The 22,760-nt window shown below is 41.5% G+C and overlaps 1 protein-coding gene across 4 annotated transcripts in view; it reads left to right on the top strand.

Moving 5' to 3' along the window:
- Positions 1–3,352: 3,352 nt before the first annotated feature.
- The window catches only part of LOC123767960 (zinc finger protein 271-like), a 189,521-nt gene continuing 170,113 nt past the window's right edge, over positions 3,353–22,760 (top strand). For all 4 annotated transcript variants that reach the window (XM_069306712.1, XM_069306714.1, XM_069306711.1 and 1 more), the window contains exon 1: positions 3,353–3,915. The gene's annotated coding sequence lies outside the window, so the exon portion shown is untranslated. The remainder of the gene's footprint in view (positions 3,916–22,760) is intronic.

A 22,760-nucleotide genomic window follows, 5' to 3' on the forward strand; every position in this document is an offset into this window, starting at 1 on the left:
GATCACAACACCTTTTGGACTGTTTGAATTCGTCCGGATGCCTTTTGGTCTACGGAATGCAGCCCAGACATTCCAACGCTTCATCGACCAAGTAGTTAAGGACCTTCCTTTTTGCTACGCCTACATTGACGATCTGCTGGTGGCCAGTACATCACCAACAGAACATCTGCTACACCTCCGACTCCTTCTCACCCGTCTGCGCAACTTCGGCTTGCAGCTCAACTCCGAGAAGTGTATTTTCCATGTTCCAGAGCTGGATTTCTTGGGACACCGTGTGTCAGCAGCAGGGGTCCAACCACTAGAGAAGAAAATCGAGACAATCAAGGAATTCCCGCGCCCATCTACTCCAAAGAAGTTGCAAGAATTTCTTGGTGTGGTGAATTTTTATCATCGATTCATCCCACATTGTTCGGACATCTTGCGACACTTATACGACCTCTTACATGGTCGGAAACTCACGTCCCGTCTTCCGTTGGAGTGGACTCCCCAGGCAGAGACAGCATTCACCGACATAAAAAACAAGCTGGCGGAATTCACCTTACTCGCACACCCAGTGTCTGACGCTCCCACCAATCTCTCTACCGACGCTTCAAACACAGCAATTGGTGCTGTACTACAACAGCTCATTGAAGGAGAATGGCGCCCAATTGCATTCTTTTCAGCGCACCTGTCACCCACTGAAGAGAAGTACAGCACTTTTGATAGGGAACTGCTCGCCATCTACTCAGCCATACAACATTTCCGGCACTTTCTCGAGGGGCGGAACTTCCACATCCTCACAGACCACAAACCTCTCACTTATGCGCTGGCGGCCAAGGGTGATGCTCACTCTCCTCGAGTAGCCAACCACCTGGGATTTATTTCCCAATTTACCTCGGATATCCGTCATGTCAAAGGAACTAATAATGTCATAGCTGATGCACTGTCTCGACCCACCATAAACCACGTCGTGACAAACCCAGCTCAGGTGGACTATTGTGTAATCAGTAAGGCCCAACGGGAAGACCCTGATCTGCAGCGATTACGAACATCTGACACAGCTCTCCGGTTCATCGAGATTCCCATGGAAGGTGGCGGAAGTATAATCTGTGACACCTCACGGACGGGAGCACTTAGGCCCTACATTCCTGCCCAGTTTCGCTGGAAAACGTTCTCAGTATTTCACTCCCTAGCACACCCAGGAGTACGCGCTTCCCAGAAACTACTAACGGAGCGTGTTGTATGGCCAGGAATCAATGCCGATGTTCGACGATGGACTCGCTCATGTCTCCAGTGCCAGCGAGCGAAAACACATCGTCACACAAAGAGCCCTCTTCAACAGTTTCCGTTACCTTCTGACCGTTTCGAGGTGGTGCATGTAGACATCGTTGGACCATTACCGTCGGCAAGAGGATATTCTTATCTACTCACCTGCATCGATCGATTCTCCAGATGGCCGGAAGCAATCCCATTAATCAACATCTCAGCTGAGTCAGTGGTCCAGGCTTTCCTCTCTGGATGGGTCGCCCGTTTTGGCAGCCCCTCTGTCATCATCACCGACCAAGGACGACAGTTTGAATCATATCTATGGAAGGAACTTATGGAATTCCTCGGCACCACACATAACCGAACCACAGCATACCACCCTGAGTCGAACGGAATGGTAGAACGCTTTCATAGACAACTAAAAGCTGCCCTAAGAGCTCAAGCACGCCCTGATGATTGGATCGACAACCTTCCATTAGTCTTGCTTGGCATCCGTTCGGCCACGAAGGAGGGCAGTGGATTCTCGGCAGCAGACTTAGTATACGGATCTAGCCTGCGGCTTCCGGGCGAATTCTTAACCCCAACGCCACTTATCACACCCCCAGACCCCACTTTTGTCCAGAAATTACGGGCGGCCATGACAAACATTCGGCCTACACCACCACGCCAACCGACAACTCGTGCTACATATGTGCCTCATGAGCTCCACACAACTGAACACGTGTTTGTAAGAGTCGACACTGTTCGACGCCCTCTACAGTCACCTTACGAAGGACCATTTAAAGTGGTTTCTCGAACACCGAAGTTCTTCACCATTGAACGCCGAGGACAGCGGGTAAACATCTCCATCGATCGCCTTAAACCAGCACACTGTGACGCTGCCCCAGACATCCCTCCAGAGACACATCCGCCGACTACGCAGTTCACTTTTCGACCACAGTTACCAGCAGCACCGCCACCTACGACAACGGACGATCCTGTACGACCTCTCACCCTACAACCCCAGTTACCAGCCGCACCACAACCTGATCCTGCGATGACGGACGATCCTGTGCGACCCCCCACCCTACGACCCCAGTTAGATGACATCAGCGAAGAGGAGGAAGTTAACTTTGATGGTTATGTAACGCGAGCGAGAGAATTGTAACGCGTACAATTCGCCGACCAGCTAAGTTCCTTGATCAAGTATTTTTCCTTTCATCCCCTGGGAGGGGGAGTTCTGTAGCGAGTAGATTATCCCAATAATATACTCGCTCCAAATATAGTGTTAATGTTCCTGTCAACCTTTGGAGATGAATGAGGTGAGGCGTTGCCCGGGCAACACGGTGAGATGCCCGAGCAATATAAGCAGCGGTGTAGCGAACATTGGCTAGTCTACTTTCAAGTGTGGTCTAGAGCAGACACTTGCGAGATACTCTACCAACGCTCAGTGCACTCAACTCACACCAACGTATCACCTGTGTACTTCTGTATATTCGACCAAATATATATATAGTATCTTAGTGTCTGTGTTTATTTGTCACCATACTTTACGTAACAATAGAACCGTTACAACTTTATCAAAATCCTCAGATTAGGCAAAATTGTAATTACTTTTTTCAATAAAGATGTTAATAATAATAATATTCGTATCCTGGCCGGGGAGGATTTACTGGGCGCAAATCCTTAACCCCGCCTCTGTTTAACTCAACAGTAAAATGGGAACTTGGTTGTAAAAACGATTAATCGCGGCGGGGATCGTATTCCAGGGACTTGCCCGAAACGCTTCGCGTACTAGTGGCTGTACAAGAATGTAACAACTCTTGTATATATCTAAAAAATAATATTAATAATAATAATAATGCTTGTTGGTGAGAACAGTTGTGAACGCAAGCTAGCGCACAAATATATGAGCGCCCAAAATACTTTTACACAAAAGACATATAAAGACAGGCGTGTGGATTCTGATTTCGTTTTTATCGATTAATATATACATATTAGGCGCTTACCTATAATAGCTATTATTATATACAAGTATATCTATCACATAATAAATGTAAAAGAAGTTTATCCAAAAACTGACAAAAGGGCTGTGTTTTGTGCGTTGTATCGTGTTTGTGGGCATTCGGGTGTGTTGTGTTTACGCTGGCGGGCAGCGTCCTTACCAAGCCTGGATTATGTCCATCACATCACTAAACTTCATTTAATAACTATATGCCTGTTAAGTAGAAGATTTTAATTGTTAATAACAATATATTGTCGTTTTAGTATTGAACATTAATCGCGAACACGTAAACATATGCGAAACGTCCAAAGCTGGTGTCCGAAGTGGTAAAAGTATTAGTGTGCGATGTTGTCAATGTACAGAGTGTCTTGTATCCCATGGATCAGCTGACTCCATAAACATAACATACTGCCCTGCGGTGCGGCAAGTCTCCCTCAAACACACACTTCTTGTTTTAGTCGCCGCTCCTCTATCTACAGCACAACGCAACAAGTACCTTTGAAACTCCGAGCATCCTCAACATAAACGCGTCTACCAACATCTGCACTGGTGCAGTCACCGGGAGGACAAACCCTTCATGCAAACTGCACCTAATATCAGAAAGAAGGATGGTGGTGAACGCAGGGGCTTCTTGCCCAGTTACTCTCACTACACGAGGATATATGTTGTAAAGATTGACATGCGAGGTGAGTAGGAATGCCAGTATATCAGTTTTTCATGAGTAGAGACTGGTAATGGAAATGGTTGAACCCTTGATAGAATCTGACCAGATTGTCAATTGGGTTAACCTATGTGTTGCATTTCTACAACGGTCACCCAAGTTAAAATCGGTGAACGCCTCAAGAATAATGTTGAAAACATCTTGATAACTTTTTAAACAAAAAATCAAAAGTTTTTTATCATTTAAATTAGTGTTTTACCACTGCGCCATGGGGGACTTCATATCTATAGGGAAATTTTTAACGTTAAAATCGGTGTTCGCCGATTTTAACTTGGGCGACCATTGTGGAAACGCAACACATGGGTTGACCCAAACAGCAATACAACACTGGAAAGTATTAAGATGTCCAAGCCCATCATCACTCGGCAAAAATGTCCCATTATAACTATAACAAGCTCTGTCTTCAGACACCCCCCCCCCTTTGTATAAGTCCCTTATTGTGCTAAACATACACTCGCTTCACACATTCTCGTTTGCTATCTACATTTACAAAACCTTGTTCCTAAATGTTAATCTTGATCTGAAACTTTTCCTTGATAGGTGTAATAGAACCAGTGAGCTCCACATCAGAAATAAATATCTCTGATATCCCCAGAATCAAACTAAATCTGTGCAAAAATGCCATGCAAGATTAGGAATTAAATTTCTAGTTTTATTGAAAAATAATGAACTACACAACCCAGGACAATATGGGTTTAGAGCGGGAAGATCCTGTCTGTCAGTTACTCAACCACTATTACAAAATAATGGCTCATAATTATGATAAGGTTAGGTAATGATGATAAGGCTAGATAAAGATGAGAAGGCTAGGTAATAAGCTAGGCTACCTTGCCTTGTCTTGAGGTTACCTTGAGGTGCTTCCGGGGCTTAGCGTCCCCGCGGCCCGGTCGTCGACCAGGCCTCCTGGTTGCTGGACTGATCAACCAGGCTGTTGGACGCGGCTGCTCGCAGCCTGTCTTATGAGTCACAGCCTGGTTGATCAGGTATCCTTTGGAGGTGCTTATCCAGTTCTGTCTTGAACACTGTGAGGGGATTGCCAGTTATGCCCCTTATGTGTAGCGGAAGTGTGTTGAACAGTCTCGGGCCTCTGATGTTGATAGAGTTCTCTCTCAGAGTACCTGTTGCACCTCCGCTTTTCAACGGGGGTATTCTGCACATCCTGCCATGTCTTCTGGTCTCATGTGATGTTATGCCTGTGTGCAGGTTTGGGACCAGCCCCGCTAATATTTTCCATGTGTAAATTATTATGTATCTCTCCCGCCTGTGCTCAAGGGAGTACAGATTTAGGCTCTTTAGTCGGTCCCAATAGTTTAGGTGTTTTACTGAGTGGATTCTAGCAGTAAAGGATCTCTGGAATGCGCTCCAGGTCAGCAATTTCTCCAGCTTTGAAAGGGGCTGTCATTGTGCAGCAGTACTCCACTCTAGAGAGCACAAGCGTTTTGAAAAGTGTCATCATCGGTATAGCATCTCTAGTGTGAAAAGAGGGATATTAGCTAGGTAATGTAATGTAAAGTAATTAGCTAGGCTAGGTAATGACAATTAGAATTGCAAGATACGAGCTAGATGGTGTTGAGATTGCAAAGTCGGGTTGCGAAAGGAATCTGGGAGTTATGATTAGTAAGAATTTAAAACAAAAAAATCAGTGCATAAATGTTTGTAATAGGCAAATAGGACACAGGGCTTTATTTATTGAAGTGTTAGTAATGGGACACCTGGTGGTGTTCATCAGTTTATCAGTATCTTGTTAGGCCCTATTAATATCCCTCTTTGTGATATCCCTTCATACACTTGTACACCTTTATCATGTCACCCCTAATTCTTTGCCTTTCTAGATAATGTAATTTAAGCTTTGTCTATCTTTCTTCATATGACAAGTTTCTAATTTGGGGAATTAGCTTTGTCACCCTACGGTGGACACTTATAGTGAATTTATATCCATTCTATAGTACAGTGACCAAAACTGAACTGCATAATCTAAATGGACCCTATTTTTTGATACAGTGCCACATGAAAGACTGATTAAAAAGATAGAGGCTCATGGTATTGGGGGTGTTATATTAAGCTGGATTAGGGCATGGCTATACCAAAGGAAACAGAGAGTTAGTATAAATGGAATCAAGTCAGAGTGGGAAAATGTTGTAAGTGGAGTGCCTCAAGGCTCTGTCCTGGGACCTCTGTTGTTTATAATACTGTATATATAAATGATTTAGATTCAGGTTTGAGTAGCAACATTTGCCGATGATACAAAAATTGGTAGGGAAATTAATACGGAAGAAGACTCACTATCACTTCAAGTTGATCTAAATAGGGTTTTGAAATGGTCAAAGGATTGGGAGATGCAGTTTAATGCTGATAAATGTAAAGTTCTGAGGCTAGGTAATGATGATAGAGTTACAAGATAAGAGCTAGATGGTGTTGAGATTGCGAAGTCGGTTTAATTGCGAAAGGGATCTGGGAGTTATGATTAGTAAGAATTTAAAACAAAAATATCAATGCATGAATGTTCGTAATAAGGTACTGTAAATAGGACACTGGGATTTATTAATCGAAGCGTTAGTAACAAGACACCTGGTGTGGTTCAGCTGTGCTTCAGCTATATCTAGCTCTGGTTAGGCCCTATTAGATTATGCAGTTCAGTTGTGGTCGCCGTACTATAGAATGGATATAAATTCACTTGAACGTGTCCAGCGTAGGATGGATAAGTTAATTCCCCAAATTAGAAATCTCTCATATGAAGAAATATTAACAAAGCTTAAGTTGCATTCACTGGAAAGGCAAAGAGTTAGAGGGTGACATGATAGAGGTTTACAAGTGGATGAATAGACATAACAAAGGGGATATTATTACCAGGGAGGATGTTCTTAAACAAATAGTAAAACTCAAACCAAACAAATCCCCAGGGCCGGATGAAGTGTTTGCCAGGGTGCTTAAAGAATGCAAAGAGGAACTTTGTGACCCACTGTCAACCATATTTAATAAATCAATAGTCAGGCAGAGTGCCAGAGTTTTGGAAAGTTGCTAATGTGATACCAGTTTTTAAGAAAGGAGATAGATCACTTGCGTCTAACTATCGACCAATTAGTCTAACGTCTATTGTGGGAAAGTTACTCGAATCTATAATAGCAAATAAAATTCGTCTTCATCTTGAAAAACATAAATTAATAATTGAGTCGCAACATGGTTTTATAAATGGCCGTTCATGTTTAACAAATTTGTTATCTTTTTATTCTAGCATAGTTGAGGCAGTTGATAGTGGTAAGGATTGTGATGTTGTGTACCTTGACTTTAGCAAAGCTTTTGATACAGTGCCACATGAAAGACTGATTAAAAAGATAGTCTCATGGTATTGGGGGTGCTATATTAAGCTGGATTAGGGCATGGCTATACCAAAGGAAACAGAGAGTTAGTATAAATGGAATCAAGTCAGAGTGGGAAAATGTTGTAAGTGGAGTGCCTCAAGGCTCTGTCCTGGGACCTCTGTTGTTTATAATATATATATAAATGATTTAGATTCAGGTTTGAGTAGCAACATTTGCAAATTTGCCGATGATACGAAAATCGGTAGGGAAATTAATTCGGAGGAGGACTCGCTATCACTTCAAGTTGATTTAGATAGGGTTTTGAAATGGTCAAAGGATTGGCAGATGCAGTTTAATGCTGATAAATGTAAAGTTCTGAGGTTAGGTAATGATGATAGAGTTACAAGATACGAGCTAGATGGTGTTGAGATTGCGAAGTCGGATTGCGAAAGGGATCTGGGAGTTATGATTAATAAGAATTTAAAACAAAAGGATCAATGCATAAATGTTCGTAATAAGGCAAATCGGACACTTGGGTTTATTAATCGCAGCGTTAGTAACAAGACACCTGGTGTGGTTCTCAAGCTATATCTTGCTCTAGTTAGGCCCCATTTAGATTATGCAGTTCAGTTTTGGTCGCCATATTATAGAATGGATATAAATTCACTTGAACGTGTCCAGCGTAGGATGGCTAAGTTAATTCCCCAAATTAGAAATCTTTCATATGAAGAAAGATTAACAAAGCTTAAGTTGCATTCACTGGAAAGGCGAAGAGTTAGGGGTGACATGATAGAGGTTTACAAGTGGGTGAATGGACATAACAAAGGGGATATTAATAGGGTATTAAAAGTATCAACACAAGACAGAACACGAAACAATGTGTATAAATTGGATAAGTTTAGATTTAGGAAAGACTTGGGTAAATACTGGTTCAGTAACAGGGTTGTTGATTTGTGGAACCAATTACCGCGTAATGTGCTGGAGGTGGGGTCCCTCGATTGTTTCAAGCGTGGGTTGGACATGTATATGAGTGGGATTGGGTGGTTATAAATAGGATCTGCCTCATATGGGCCAATAGGCCTTCTGCAGTTACCTTTGTTCTTATGTTCTTATGTTCTAACTAGAGCAGGATATAGCTGAAGAACAACACCAGGTGTCTTATGACTAACACTTCGATTTATAATCCCAGTGTCCTATATACCTTATTACGACTTTGCAATCTCATCACCATCTAGCTCGTATCTTGTAACTCTATTATCATTACCTAGCCTCAAAACCTTACATTTGTCAGCATTAAACTGCATCTGTGAATCTTTTGACCATTTCAAAACCATTTTTGACCATTTAGATCGTCTTGAAGTGAAAGTGAATCTTTTTCCATGTTTAGTTCCCTCCCAATTTTAGTATCATCGGCAACTTTGCAAATATTACTGCTCAAACCTGAATCTAAATCATTTATATATATTATAAATAACAGAGGAATAGAGCCTTGAGGCACTTCACTTACAACATTTTCCCAGTTTGACTTAATCCAATTTATACTAACTTTTTGTTTCCTTTGGTATGGTCATGCCCTAATCCAACTTAATATAGCACCCCCAATTCCATGGCCTCTATCTTTTTAACCCTTGTGTGGCTCCGAGCTATTTAGTATTTGTCGCCCACAGGTGCATATAAAAAAAAAATATTTTTTTTCCTAACCTGTTAAGTCGTGTTCCCTGACCACGAGAAAAATAAAAAAAAAATAAATTGTATATACCGTCGATGTAATTGAGCCGACAATATGGGTGATGACGTCACACCCTGCATGATCGCTCATGCACGGTGCATCCCAGAGGCGTCGCGCGCCGTCTTTAAGCAGCCAGTGTTGCCACAAATTTATTTTCGCGTCATTATTTACAGTGTCTTGGTCTATTTTATTAGCAATATTAGTCACTAATTGTGTTGCACATAATATTACATCACAGTCATTGTCAATAAATGCTTCATACATCGAGTATACACATGTGCACACAAATGTTTTCCATTATACCATTATGTTATGTAATCACAATGTTCATTATTATATGTACACACAAGCATGCACTATGTACAGGTTTTTGCACTATTATTGCATATTTAGAATTCTTGGAGAGAGTGGTAGTCGTTGAAGCAGTCGACAGCACACACTGAAACTGCACACGCTTCACACCATGTTTGCACCACTTTACGTTTCTGTTCTCTCCTTTTTGTTGTTTTACATACTAGGTATTCACGTTGGCCTATTGCATGCTTTCCAGCTGGTGGCAAATGTTTTAGTCTGTTTTACTGAAAGGGCTCCATGTGAGCGAGCCTGGGTGTTGCAGCATGCTGCAACACTGGGTTCATGATTGGTCTTTGTATGCCAGGAACATCTTAACCAAACTTTGCTAATAACTGTGTTGCAAGTGTAAAAGCAAGCGCACGGAAACTAGGTTTACGTCCAGTTTTCACCAGACACATATTATAGCAGTTCAACATGCTCATGTCAACAAGATGGAAAAACACTTTTTTCGTCCATTTAAATATTTTCTGCACACACTCGATAGTGCCAACCATCATGACAGCCTTATCAATCAAACTCATGTTGATATTATTGTCAAGAACACAATCTGGCTTATATACTGGTTCTTTCGATACACAGTTCACCTTGCCACTGTTCACCATTGTACCCTCATGAACGGTTGTCAGCATCTTCTTGAGGTTATCTTGAGATGATTTCGGGGCTTTTTAGTGTCCCTGCGGCCCGGTCCTTGACCAGGCCTCCACCCCCAGGAAGCAGCCCGTGACAGCTGACTAACACCCAGGTACCTATTTTACTGCTAGGTAACAGGAGCATAGGGTGAAAGAAACTCTGCCCATTGTTGCTCGCCGGTGCCTGGGATCGAACCCAGTACCACAGGATCACAAGTCCAGCGTGCTGTCTGCTCAGCCGACCGGCTCCCCTCACCATGTTCACTTCTCTCTTGTCTTTCCATAGAACCGAGAGTATTTGATCACATTTCCGTAGCTGGCACTCACCAACTGCAAGTCTACCGTCAAACACTGGCATTTCCCTTCTTCGTGCCTTTACTGTGCCAACCAGTCTGGTTCTATTTTCAATCAAGAACCTAGCTAGCAATGGACTTGTATAGTAGTTATCTGTGTATAAGATGTGGCCCTTGTTCATCCATGGTGCCATCAGTGACTTCACATTAATGTGAACATGGAGAAACCATGTTCGTTGTTACCGGGAATGTCTACATCGCTAGCTGAATACAGAATCATGTGTAACACGTATCCTGTTACACAGTCACACAGTACAAAGAATTTCAATCCAAATCTGTTTCGTTTGGAGGGAATATACTGCTTGAATGAAACACGTCCTTTGAAAAGCACAAGGGATTCGTCAGTCACCAGCTTCTGTGTTGGTACGTAAAAATCTCTTAACTTTCCAATCACTTCATTCATATAGTGCCTCACTCACCAAAGTCTATCATCCTCTGTCCGGTCCTCATTACTTGCAAGATGCAGACACCTGAGGAGTATCTGAAATCTGTCTCGGGACATATATTTCCAGAAGAAAGGTGTTGGAATAGTCAGATCTTTGCTCCAGTAATCTGTGATAGCGTGTTTGACACAGTGCTTTATCAACATACATATTGCTAAAAACACATACATTTCACCTACAGTGGTGGTTTTCCAACGTTGCAATTGTGAAAATTCTGTTATCTCTAATAATAATAATAATTTATTTAGGAAAAGTACATACATAGTTGCAGAGTTACAGTACAAAGATTCTGTTTGATTTAAAGATAGAGGTAGTACATACAATACCTAAAGCCACTACTACGCATAGCGTTTCAGGCAAGGTGAAGTGCAGAACAAAACACTTAGACTAAAACTTAAAACTATCGGTCACTTTGGACCGGACTCTCGTCCATTATTTTTCTCCCGAGTCCTAGGTTTGGACCGGACTTGCGTCCACTACAAAAATATTTGTATAAAATTCATTTTTTTATCCAATCGACCTCGGGATAGTATCAAAATAAGCGCCTTTAGAATGCGCACAATTTGATACCAAAATGAAAGATGTAACATGAAACTTGATGCCCAAACACTTATATGATTATAAATAGGTTTTTGGTCAAAATTTTAAAATATTTGTTAAAAATTCTATTTATTGTGCTATTATGTTGGGACTAGTTTTAAAATGCGCCCCTTTACGTCGCGAACAATTTGATACCAAAATGAAAGATGTAACACAAAAATTTGTCAGAGCACTGGAAAGATATAAATAATTTTGTGATGATGAGCTTCCAGAATTAAAATATATGTTAAAATTCCAGTTATTGCTCTATTATTATGGGACTAGTTTTAAAATACGCGCCTTTTTATTGCGAACAATTTGATACCAAAATGAAAGACGTAACACGAAAATTGATGTAATCAAACTGAACGAGTATACACATTAGGTTGCAGTATACAAATTGGTGCTCATTCACGGGTAACTTTAGGCTTTTCTGCGAGTAGACACTCAAGGCTTTTGTACATTATATTCATACACATATGTAGGGAATTTAATTGCGAACACAATGATACCAAAACGAGCGACGTAGCACGAGAATTAAGGTGAGAAAAATGGAACGAGTATGCACATTTTACTGATTTTGTGCGCTTACGGGTAACTTTTGCCGACTTTAGGCTTTGCTGTTGGGAGTCATGCCAGGCTTTTGGACATTATACACACTTGTAGGGAATTTATTTGCGAACACAATGATACCAAAACGAACGATGTAGCACCAGAAATAAGGTGAGAAAACTGAAACGAGTAAACACATTTAGGCGGCGTCGCACACTCGCCCGCACCATTGGGGCCATGACGTCAAAGTCTGCAGCGTGCTCGTGGGGTGTGCGATAGTGTTAATACTAATTGAGCTTAAAGTGTAAATTGCATTGAAAGAATAAATTATAAAAGATAAAAAAAGGGGGGAACATGGTAGAAAAGAGCCAATATACAAGTTGGTCAACAAACAGCATTTTTTTTTCTTTAAATAGTAAGACATGGGTTGACATTTAAAAGTAAGGTAGGTTACATGGAGTTATTTAGGTAGTACTTAGTTTTCATCTTAAACTGGTTGAGAGAGGTACAATCTTTGACATGATTGGGAAGGTCATTCTACATTCTGGGTCCCTTGATTTGTGGAGCATTCCTAGTTTGATTAAGTCGTACTCTTCTAATATCAATTAGGTATTTGTTTCTAGTGTGGTGCCCATGAGTTCTGTTACAACCTTCTAGGAACCGTTGAAGGTCAGGATTGACATTACAATTCAGAGTTTCAGTTAATAGCTGTTCTCCTTATTAACAAAACGTTCTTTTTTTTTTTTAATATTCGTCTAAAATTCATTTCTGAAAATATTTTGTTTAAGTTTCACGACACTGAAGCCAAAAAGTACGAGAGTTGTTTAATTTTTTTTTATCATTTTAACATAATGCAAATATTTTTTTAATTATATCCCCTCCCCTTCTGCTGAGCAGTTTTAAGTACTAATATTGGGGAAGTGGGAACCACAAGATACTACCAAATAAAACGTAGTAGTTATTTTCTATGTTCAGTGAGAGTTTGTTGGTTGACATCCATGAGTGGACAAACCAGAGTTCACACTAATGTGATGCATCAAATGAACAAATCCACAAGGGCAGTGACGAGGATTCGAACCTGCGTCTGGGAGCATCCCAGACACTGCCTTAATCGACTGAGCTACGACAGGGTTAAAAGGGTTGAAACCGAAGTTCTACTGAACTTACTGGATCCCGTAGCCTCTCCGAGGCACAAACCAGGTTTTACACAACCCCCCACCCCCCCCCCTGCACCCGAGCTATGTCAATAGGCCGTTCTCCCTCTTCGCCCTTACATCATCACACACAGAGATCACACTAACGTGATGCATCAAATGAACAAATTCACAAGGGCAGTGACGAGGATTTGAACCTACGTCTGGGAGCACCTTTTAACCCTGTCGTAGCTCAGTCGATTAAGGCAGTGTCTGGGATGCTCCCAGACGCAGGTTCGAATCCTCGTCACTGCCCTTGTGGATTTGTTCATTTGATGCATCACATTAGTGTGATCTCTGTGTGTGATGATGTAAGGGCGAAGAGGGAGAACGGCCTATTGACATACCTCGGGTGCAAGGGGGGGGTTGTGTAAAACCTGGTTTGTGCCTCGGAGAGGCTATGGGATCCAGTAAGTTCAGTAGAACTTCGGTTTTAACCCTTTTAACCATGTCGTAGCTCAATCGATTAAGGCAGTGTCTGGGATGCTCCCAGACGCAGGTTCAAATCCTCGTCATTGCCCTTGTGGATTTGTTCATTATTGACAATATTATTTAGTATGTGGGGATTGGGGTCAGAATAAATGACAGTAGTATCATCAGCAAATAGTATGGGTTTAAGAATGTTAGAAACATTTGGCAAATCATTGATGTATACAAGAAATAGAAGAGGTACTAAGATGCTGCCTACTGCTAATGGTAGTAATTACCTTATGCCCGAAACGCTTTGCGTAATAGTGGCTTTAGGCATTGTATGTACTAGCTATACCTATAAGTTAAACAATCCTTGTAAATATTTATTGTATGTATGTACCTTACCTAAATAAAATTGTATTGTATTGTACCTAAGTGTAGTTACAGGATGAGAGCTACGCTCGTGGTGTCCCGTCTTCCTAGCACTCTTTGTCATATAACACTTTGAAACTACTGACGGTCTTGGCCTTCACCACCATCTCGCCTAACTTGTTCCAACCGTCTACCACTCTGTTTGCGAAAGTGAATTTTCTTAAATTTCTTCTGCATCTGTGTTTAGCTAGTTTAAATCTATGACCTCTTGTTCTTAAAGTTCCAGGTCTCAGGAAATCTTCCCTATCGATTTTATCAATTCCTGTTACTATTTTGTATGTAGTGATCATATCACCTCTTTTTCTTGTGTCTTCTAGTTTTGGCATATATAATGCCTCTAACCTCTCCTCGTAGCTCTTGCCCTTAAGTTCTGGGAGCCACTTAGTAGTATGTCTTTGCACCTTTTCCAGTTTGTTGATGTGCTTCTTAAGATATGGGCACCACACAACCACTCCATATTCTAGCTTTGGCCTAACAAAAGTCGTGAACAATTTCTTTAGTATATCGCTATCCATGTATTTAAAAGCAATTCTGAAGTTAGAAAGCGTGGCATAGGCTCCTCGCACAATATTCTTTGTGATCCTCAGGTGATAGTTTTCTATCTAGAACCACCCATAGATCTCTTTCTTTATCAGAATTCTTTAAAAATTTCTCACATAATATATAGGTTGTGTGAGGGCTATGTTCTCCTATTCCGCATTCCATAACATGGCATTTATTAACCCTCAAACCGCTAGGGGCCCAAATGGAATTCACACCCACAGGCACAAAAAAAAAAAAAAAAATCCAAAAAATTCTTTCGTCTTATAGAAGTGTTCATTTTTGTTCCCTGATCACGGAAAAAATAACAAAAAAATCATAGGTGGCATATTTTAGCCGCAATAGGGTAGGGAAGTGTGGCAAAAAAGGAGCGTTGGCAGAGCCTTCACCAGACAAGGTCTACTCCACCCGAGCTGTCAGACGGCAGTTGCCACAAATATATTATTACGTAATTATTTCAATGTCTCTGATTTTTTCTTAGTTTTTTTGCAGTAATATTATTCCATACAGTGAATTATGGTATATTTATATAATAAAATGTGTGAATCATCGCTGTACTCAAAATTATGGTGTGCATATTAGTGATTCAATTATTATGTTCATAAAACAATAAACAAATAGTTTTGCTGTTGTTACACTATATACACAGGTTATATATAAGTATTTGCATGTTTTGTACACCATAACGAACTACTAAGTTGGTCTTGTGAGTCAAAAAGCAACGAGGAATGACCGCCAAACACCAGCGAGCCACTCACTGCCACTCCCTCCCTCAACACCACCTCACTCACCCTCATTCACCTCCCACAATACTCTTTCTGTATTAATTCACTATACACAGACGTTATATATACGTATTTACATGTTTTGTTCACCATAACTGTACATCTAAGCTTGTATGGTGAGTAAAGGCAATAAGACGTAGCTACTCACACAGTCAGCTGATCGGCAGCCGCCCTCAAGGCCAGGCGCACTAATATTTGTCCTCCAACAATATTGTTTGTGGTGTTATTACGCTATATACACACATTATATATATAAGTATCTACCTGTTTTATTCACCATACCTGAACAAATAAGCTGGTATGGTGCCCAAAGATCATAGTGGCCATCAGTAAACAACATGCCAAGTCGTGCAGACGACGCTCCTCCCTCACCAAAATGGCGGCTCCCAACCTACTCCTCTCGCTGTTATCTCACACTATACACACGTTATATATAAGTATTTACATTTGTGTTCACCATATCGAACCACTAAGCTGGTATGGTGAGTGCAGTCAATAAATGGTGGCCACACACAGTCAGAAAACGACGCCACAACCCTCCCTCCCACAGCCTTATTCCTCCATCCATGGAGCACAGCGCTAAATATCACCACAATCCTGCTATTATCAGAATCCTGGTCAGTTTTATCACAGTCAGGGGGCTTCAGTAATACTATCACTGCTAAATAATAGCAGTATCATTTATATTATGGTATTTGTAGGCGATGCTGTGGTTACAAGCTGAACAGCGGTGCTGTGAGCTCGTGCTGCGTGCGCCAGCCTTGGTGGCTTGCTCAATACTGACGCTGTAACACCCAAGAATGTTGGCCTGGATTTTTTTTCTAGGTGGCATCTGGCAACTATCGGTCGTGGCTGTACTATAGCTGCCCCTATCCCAGGCGGGGCGTTTAAATTATAGCGCTAGACACGAAATCATATACAGTGCTTCCTCAGTCTAACGAACCCCGCTCTATCGAATTCCCGGAAGAGCCGAACAAATTGAATTCGGTACCAAATGTTCAGTGGAACATACAAATGTTCGATTAAGCGAGGAATGTTCGTCCAAGCGGTCACCGAGGCCGAGCGTCAGAGCTGGCTGTCATCAACTATGATTCGCCAGAGTGTAAACAGTTATGTAGTGTTTTATTATCCTTACCCATTGTTTCTAGGGAGAAATGGTGATAAAAATGGTGATAAAATGGTGTCAGGGGGGCATTGGTGAGAGAGTTGTTGCCAGGAGGCAAGTGGTGTCAGTAGTTAAGGTTTTTTGTTTGGGGGCAGGTGGTGTAAGTTAGTATTCTCTTGGGAGGCAGGTTGTCAGCCAGGCAGCTGACACCCAGCTGAAATGGTGATAAAATGGTGTCAGGGGGGCATTGGTGAGAGAGTTGTTGTCAGGAGGCAAGTGGTGTCACTATAGGCAACACGTGACTGGCGCCTCCATGCTCCCCCCCCCCTCCCACCTGCACCTGACCACAGAGACCACCCACCACTACCTCACTCTCCTCTCGTCGTCAGATGCCAAGAGTCAATTTAATGATAATTATCGCATTATCTACACTGAAAATAGCCTTTTTATTAGAAAAATGTCATATTGGAGCAATAATAATGGTGAAAATTGTGATATAATAATAATAATAATAATAATAATTTTTTATTTAGGTAAGGTACATACATAGAATAATTTTTTACAAAGATTGGTTGACTTACAAGTAGAGCTAGTACATACAATGCCTAAAGCCACTATTACGCAAAGCGTTTCGGGCATGATAAACTTAAATGACAAGCTTAATACTAATTGAGCATAATGAGTAGAATGAAAACAAGAAATGAAAACATAGATGAAAAAGCAGCACAAATACAATTATGTCAACAAACAGCGCTCTTAAACAACAGACATTGGTTGACAATAGAAGGGTAAGGTAGGTTACAGGGAATTTATTAGGTATAGCTTCGTTTTTGACTTAAACTGGTTGAGAGAGGTACAGTCTTTAACATGGTTGGGAAGGTCATTCCACATTCTGGGCCCCTTGATTTGTAGAGCATTTCTAGTTTGATTAAGTCGTACTCTAGGAATATCAAAACTGTGTTTATTTCTGGTGTGGTGCTCATGGGTTCTGTTACATCCTTCTATGAAGCTTTTGAGATCAGGATTGGCATTATAGTTTAGCATTTTATATATGTATAATACACATGAGAGAATGTGCAGTGACTTAATGTCTAACATATTCAGAGATTTGAGTAGGGGTACCGAGTGATGCCTGGGGCCAGAGTTGGATATTGTCCTAATAGCAGCTTTGTGTTGAGTAATTAGAGGACGTAAGTGATTTTGGGTAGTAGAGCCCCAAGCACAAATACCATAGTTGAGATATGGATAGATAAGGGAGTAATAGAGAGTCACCAGGGCAGGGCATGGTACATAATATCTGATCTTAGAAAGAATGCCCACAGTTTTTGAAACTTTTTTTGATATATTTAGAATGTGTCCCTGGAAATTCAGCTTGTGGTCAATGAGAATGCCAAGGAATTTGCCATCTAATTTGTTACAAATTTGGGTATTGTTTATTTTGAGATTTATTTGATTAGAGGATTTATTGCCAAACAGAATATAGAAAGTTTTGTCAATGTTAAGGGTGAGTTTGTTGGCAGTTAGCCAAAGATGGACTTTATTTAGCTCAGTATTTACTGTGGCATTTAGAGCAAGGGGGTCAGGACTGGAGTAAATGAAGGTTGTATCGTCAGCAAATAGAATTGGTTTGAGGTGTTGGGAGGCATTTGGAAGGTCATTAACCCTTAACATGCTCGGGGTCTAATATCTTGCTATCCGCACAGGCGCATGTCATTTTGAAAAAAAAAAAATTTTTTTTTTTTTGCTAATCTGTTAAGTTCTGTTCACTGATCACGGGAAAAATAAAAAAAAAATTCTATTGTACTTACTTTTGTTGCAATAGAGCCGAGAAGCTCGGTGATGACGTCACAATCTGCATGTTCGCTCATGCAGTACACGCCCGGGAGGTGTTGCGCGCGGTCCTCAAATAGCCAGAGTTGCCACAAATATATTTTCGCGCTATTTATTTACAATGTCTAAGCGCATTTTATCTAATTTTTTTTCACTAATTGTGTTTCAAATACTGTTTGAACATATTTTGTATCAATAATTGTTGCATATTTGAGTATACACAGGCGCACACAAATGTTTTCAATTACGGCAATATAATATGTCATTACAGTCTATTATATTGTATGTTCTGCTTATATTTGTATATATTTACACACACGCACACGCTATCTGCTTATATGTTTACATATTTACACACTCGCACACGCTATACACACTTTGAAGCACACTTAGAAGATTTCTAGACTGTGGTAGTCATTGAAGCAGTCGACAGCACATAATGGGATACCACACGTTTCACACCATGTTTGCACAAGCTTCCGTTTCTTGTCTCTACGTGTCGTTGTTTTACACACCAAGCAATCACATTGGGCTATTGCACGCTTCACACCAGGTGGCAAATACTTAAGTTTGTGTGCTAAGAAGCCTTCAGTGTGAGCGAGGCGTGGAGTACCAGCATGCTGCAACAGTGGGTTTATGATGGGCCGCTGAATACCTGGGACATCTTTTGCAAACTTTCCTAATAACTGTATTGCAGCATCAAATACAAAGTCACGGAAAGTGTGCTTACGTCCAGTTCTCACAAGGTACATGTTGAAACAGTTCAGCATGCTCATGTCCACAAGATGGAAGAACACTTTTTTCGTCCACCTACATGTCTTCCGCACACACTCTGCAGTGCCAGTCATCATGTCTGATTTATCAATCAACCGCATGTTGATATTATAGTCTAAAACACAGTCTGGCTTATATAGTGGTGCGTTTGTTTTATGGCTCACTTTCCCACTGTTCACCATTGTTCCATCATGAATTGTTGTCAACAAGTTCACCTCTCTTTTGTCTTTCCACCGAACTGACAGAATGTTATCACTTTTCCTTCTCTGACGCTCACCAACTGCAATGTCGTTGTCGAACACAGGCATTTCCCTTCGTTGTGGCTTTACTGTACCAACCAATCCGGTTCTATTTTCTAGCAAGAACCGAGCTAGCAAGGGACTTGTATAGTAATTATCTGTGTATAAAATGTGTCCCTTGTTCATCCACGGAGCCATGATGGTCTTCACTACACTCCCCGAGAATCCATGTTCGTCGTTACCGGGAATGTCTACATCACTAGCCGAGTACAGAATCATGTGTAACACGTATCCTGTCTCACAATCACAAAGAACAAAAAATTTCAGGCCAAATCGGTTTCGTTTTGAGGGAATGTACTGTTTGAATGGAACACGTCCCTTGAAAAGTATGAGAGATTCATCAACCACCAGCTTCTGTGCTGGTACGTAAAAATCTCTGAATTTTCCAATAACATCGTTCATGTAGTGCCTCACTCGCCACAGTCTATCATCAGGTGTTCGGTCCTGAACACTTCCAAAATGTAGACACCTGAGGAGTATCTGAAACCTGTCTCGTGACATATATTTCCCGAATAAAGGTGTTGGTATTGTCTTGTCCTTGCTCCAATAGTCATTTATTGCATGTTTGTGACAGTGCTTCATCAACAAACAGAGTGCCAAAAACACATACATTTCCGCCACTGTGGTATTTTTCCAACGCTGCAGTCGTGAAAATTCTGTGATTTCCCTCTCAATCAGGTAAGCAGCATGCAGGTTCGTTTGGTGTACAATGTATTCCATGAGTGGTTCATCATAGAATGCTGTAAAATATTCCATCTCAGCCATGTCCTCACCTTGATTAGGGAAAAGGTTTGTAATCCCTACATCTTTATCGTCAAAGTGAGGAATATTAGGAATAAAATCGTCACCATCACTCCACTCAAGTACACCAGGCGTCCTGCGAGATGCAGAGGAAAGATGGCGAGGAAGCGATGCATACCGGCGACCAGGAGCTGAATACCGTCTGCGAGAAGCACGGCGGCTACGTGCACGTGAGGTGGGTGCACGTGAGGTGGGTGCACGTGAACACGAGGGTCTTGGTCCCTCATGTGGTGCCATGCGGTGGCGCTTGGCCGGGCGAGATGCTGCTGACGCGACAATTTCTCGCCCAGTTACACCACTGGTACCAGCCACAGGCTCAATAAAACTTTGATCTGAGTCACTAAACCCAGAAAAGGAGTCACCTCCCTCTGACTCGTCACCCTCAAACAGAAAATATCCACAGGAACTGTGAGGTCGTGGTAGAATTGGGGTAGAAAATGGGCGAGGAGGCATGGGAGAGCGTATAGGCCTCGCCATGGCATGGCGGTCATTCTCACTTTCACTACTGCTGCTACTATCACCCGACAACTGTGTATAATCCTCATTGTTGTCTGAATCGTCAAACACACTTTCTTCACCTTCAGAGAATAATTCGTGGGCTATTTGCTCTGGGGTGAGGGACTGAGTGGAGCGTGCCCGTGAGGCGTTTGACCGTGCGCTCGCCATGGTGACTCTCGCTAAACTGAGGCCTTCCATGCCATCGGATCGTGAGCTGGATTTTTTTTCAAAATGGCCGCTGTTTACTAGAGCCCCTGGGCAGCGTATGGGACCCCCAGCTACACCAGGGGCCATTCAAATCGTGCGCGGTACCCATACACTTCATATGAAGTGAAGCGCAGTTGACTGGTAAAACGATTTACACTTCATATGAAGTGATGCGCACTTTAAGGGTTAATGTAGACGAGAAAGAGGAGAGGGCCAAGTATGCTGCCCTGAGGAACACCAATGTTGATGGGTAGGGTGGGAGAAATTGTATTATTCACAGAAACATATTGGAGCCTGTCAGTAAGGTAGGATTTGAGGTATTGTAGGGAGTGTCCTCTGACTCCATAATGATGTAATTTATGAAGAAGGTTTTGGTGGTTGACAGTATCAAAAGCTTTACGCAGGTCCACAAATAACCCAACAGGGAACTCATTTTTATCAAGAGCTGTATGAATCGAGTTAAGCATACTAATAAGTGCATCGTTAGTGCTTTTTTTGGGTCTGAAGCCATATTGGCAAGGGCTAAGTATATTGAGTTTGGCTAGATATGAGTAAAGCTGCTTATAGATTAGTTTTTCAAAAATTTTTGACAAGTTTGGCAGGATTGATATAGGTCTGTAGTTGTTAACATCTGTGAGATCACCACATTTGTGGACAGGCGTTACTCTCGCTTTTTTTAGAATGTCTGGAAAGGTTTGGAGTTCAAGTGACTTGTTGAAGAGCAAAGCAATAGCAGGGGCTAAAGGTCTGGAGGCTTTTTTGTAAATTAAAGTTGGTATCTCCTCAAGGGCACCAGACTTGGTTTTAAGGGAAAGGATTATATCATTGACGTCAGCGGAATTAATAGGCTTTAGGTACAGAGACTGTGGATAGTTACCTGTAAGATAGTCCTTAATGTCAGTACTGGAAGATGGAATATCATTAGCAAGGGATGAACCAATGGAAGAGAAGAACCTATTGAACTCGATAGCAGAATCAGAGGCTGAAAGCTGACCATCGTTATTAGACAGGAGAGTCGGTTTGTTATTTAAAGACTTCTTTGATCCCAATATTTGTGAAATTGTGCTCCAAGTTTGTTTAATGTTGCTCTTTATTTGGGTAAATTTATCTTCGTAGTATTTAGTTTTGGCTCGTCTAATTATCTTAGATAGCAATAATGAGTAATTCTTTGAGAATTCTTTGGAGACGATTCCTAACCTATACTTCTTCTCAAGGTCATGTTTTTTATTAATAGATTTAAGTATTCCCTTTGTAAGCCAGGGATTGTTGAGCCTTTTGGTTGTGACTTGTTTTGTAAGCATAGGACAGTGGGTATTATAAAGGCTAAGAGTTTTTTGAAGAAAAGATTGCACTGCTAGGTTGATGTCCTCTATGTTACCTAACTTGGACTCCCAGTTGACATTATCAGCAGCAGTTATAAAATTGTCTATAGCAGTTTCATTGTGCAGTCTAAAACGTATCTCTCTTGACTCAAGAGGTGGTTTGCTAATGTTAGTTAAGAGAAATGTGGGGTAGTGATCTGTAGTGCTATCGGTGATTATACCTGAAGAAAGCGGAGAGGTTATGTTTGTCCAGATGTGATCTAGAGTCGTGGCAGTGCTATCAGTGATTCTAGTAGGTCTAGTGATTAAGGATATGAGGAAGCAGGAATTCATACAGTTGAGGAAGCTAACAGCAGTAGGGTGTTCTGGCTCGCAGAGGTCAATATTAAAGTCCCCTGCGATAATTAGGTGGTTTTTGTTCAGTCTGTTATCAAGTATTAGATTTCTAAGGTTTGAGTTGAATTCGGACACATCAGTGTTAGGAATTCTATAAACTGCACCCACAGACAGAACAGACTCGGCACCTTTGACTTTGAAGCTGGCGAAGATATACTCCCCATAGCAGTCTCTAGTTCTAATTTCTTTTAAGCATGTTAGTTCTTGGTGATAGTAAAGAGCAGTGCCACCACCTCTCTGAAGTTGACGACAGTTGTGAATTGCTGAGTAGTTAGGCAT

The sequence above is a fragment of the Procambarus clarkii genome, chromosome 58 (genome assembly GCF_040958095.1).
Source record: "Procambarus clarkii isolate CNS0578487 chromosome 58, FALCON_Pclarkii_2.0, whole genome shotgun sequence".
Classification (NCBI taxonomy): Eukaryota; Metazoa; Arthropoda; class Malacostraca; order Decapoda; family Cambaridae; genus Procambarus; species Procambarus clarkii.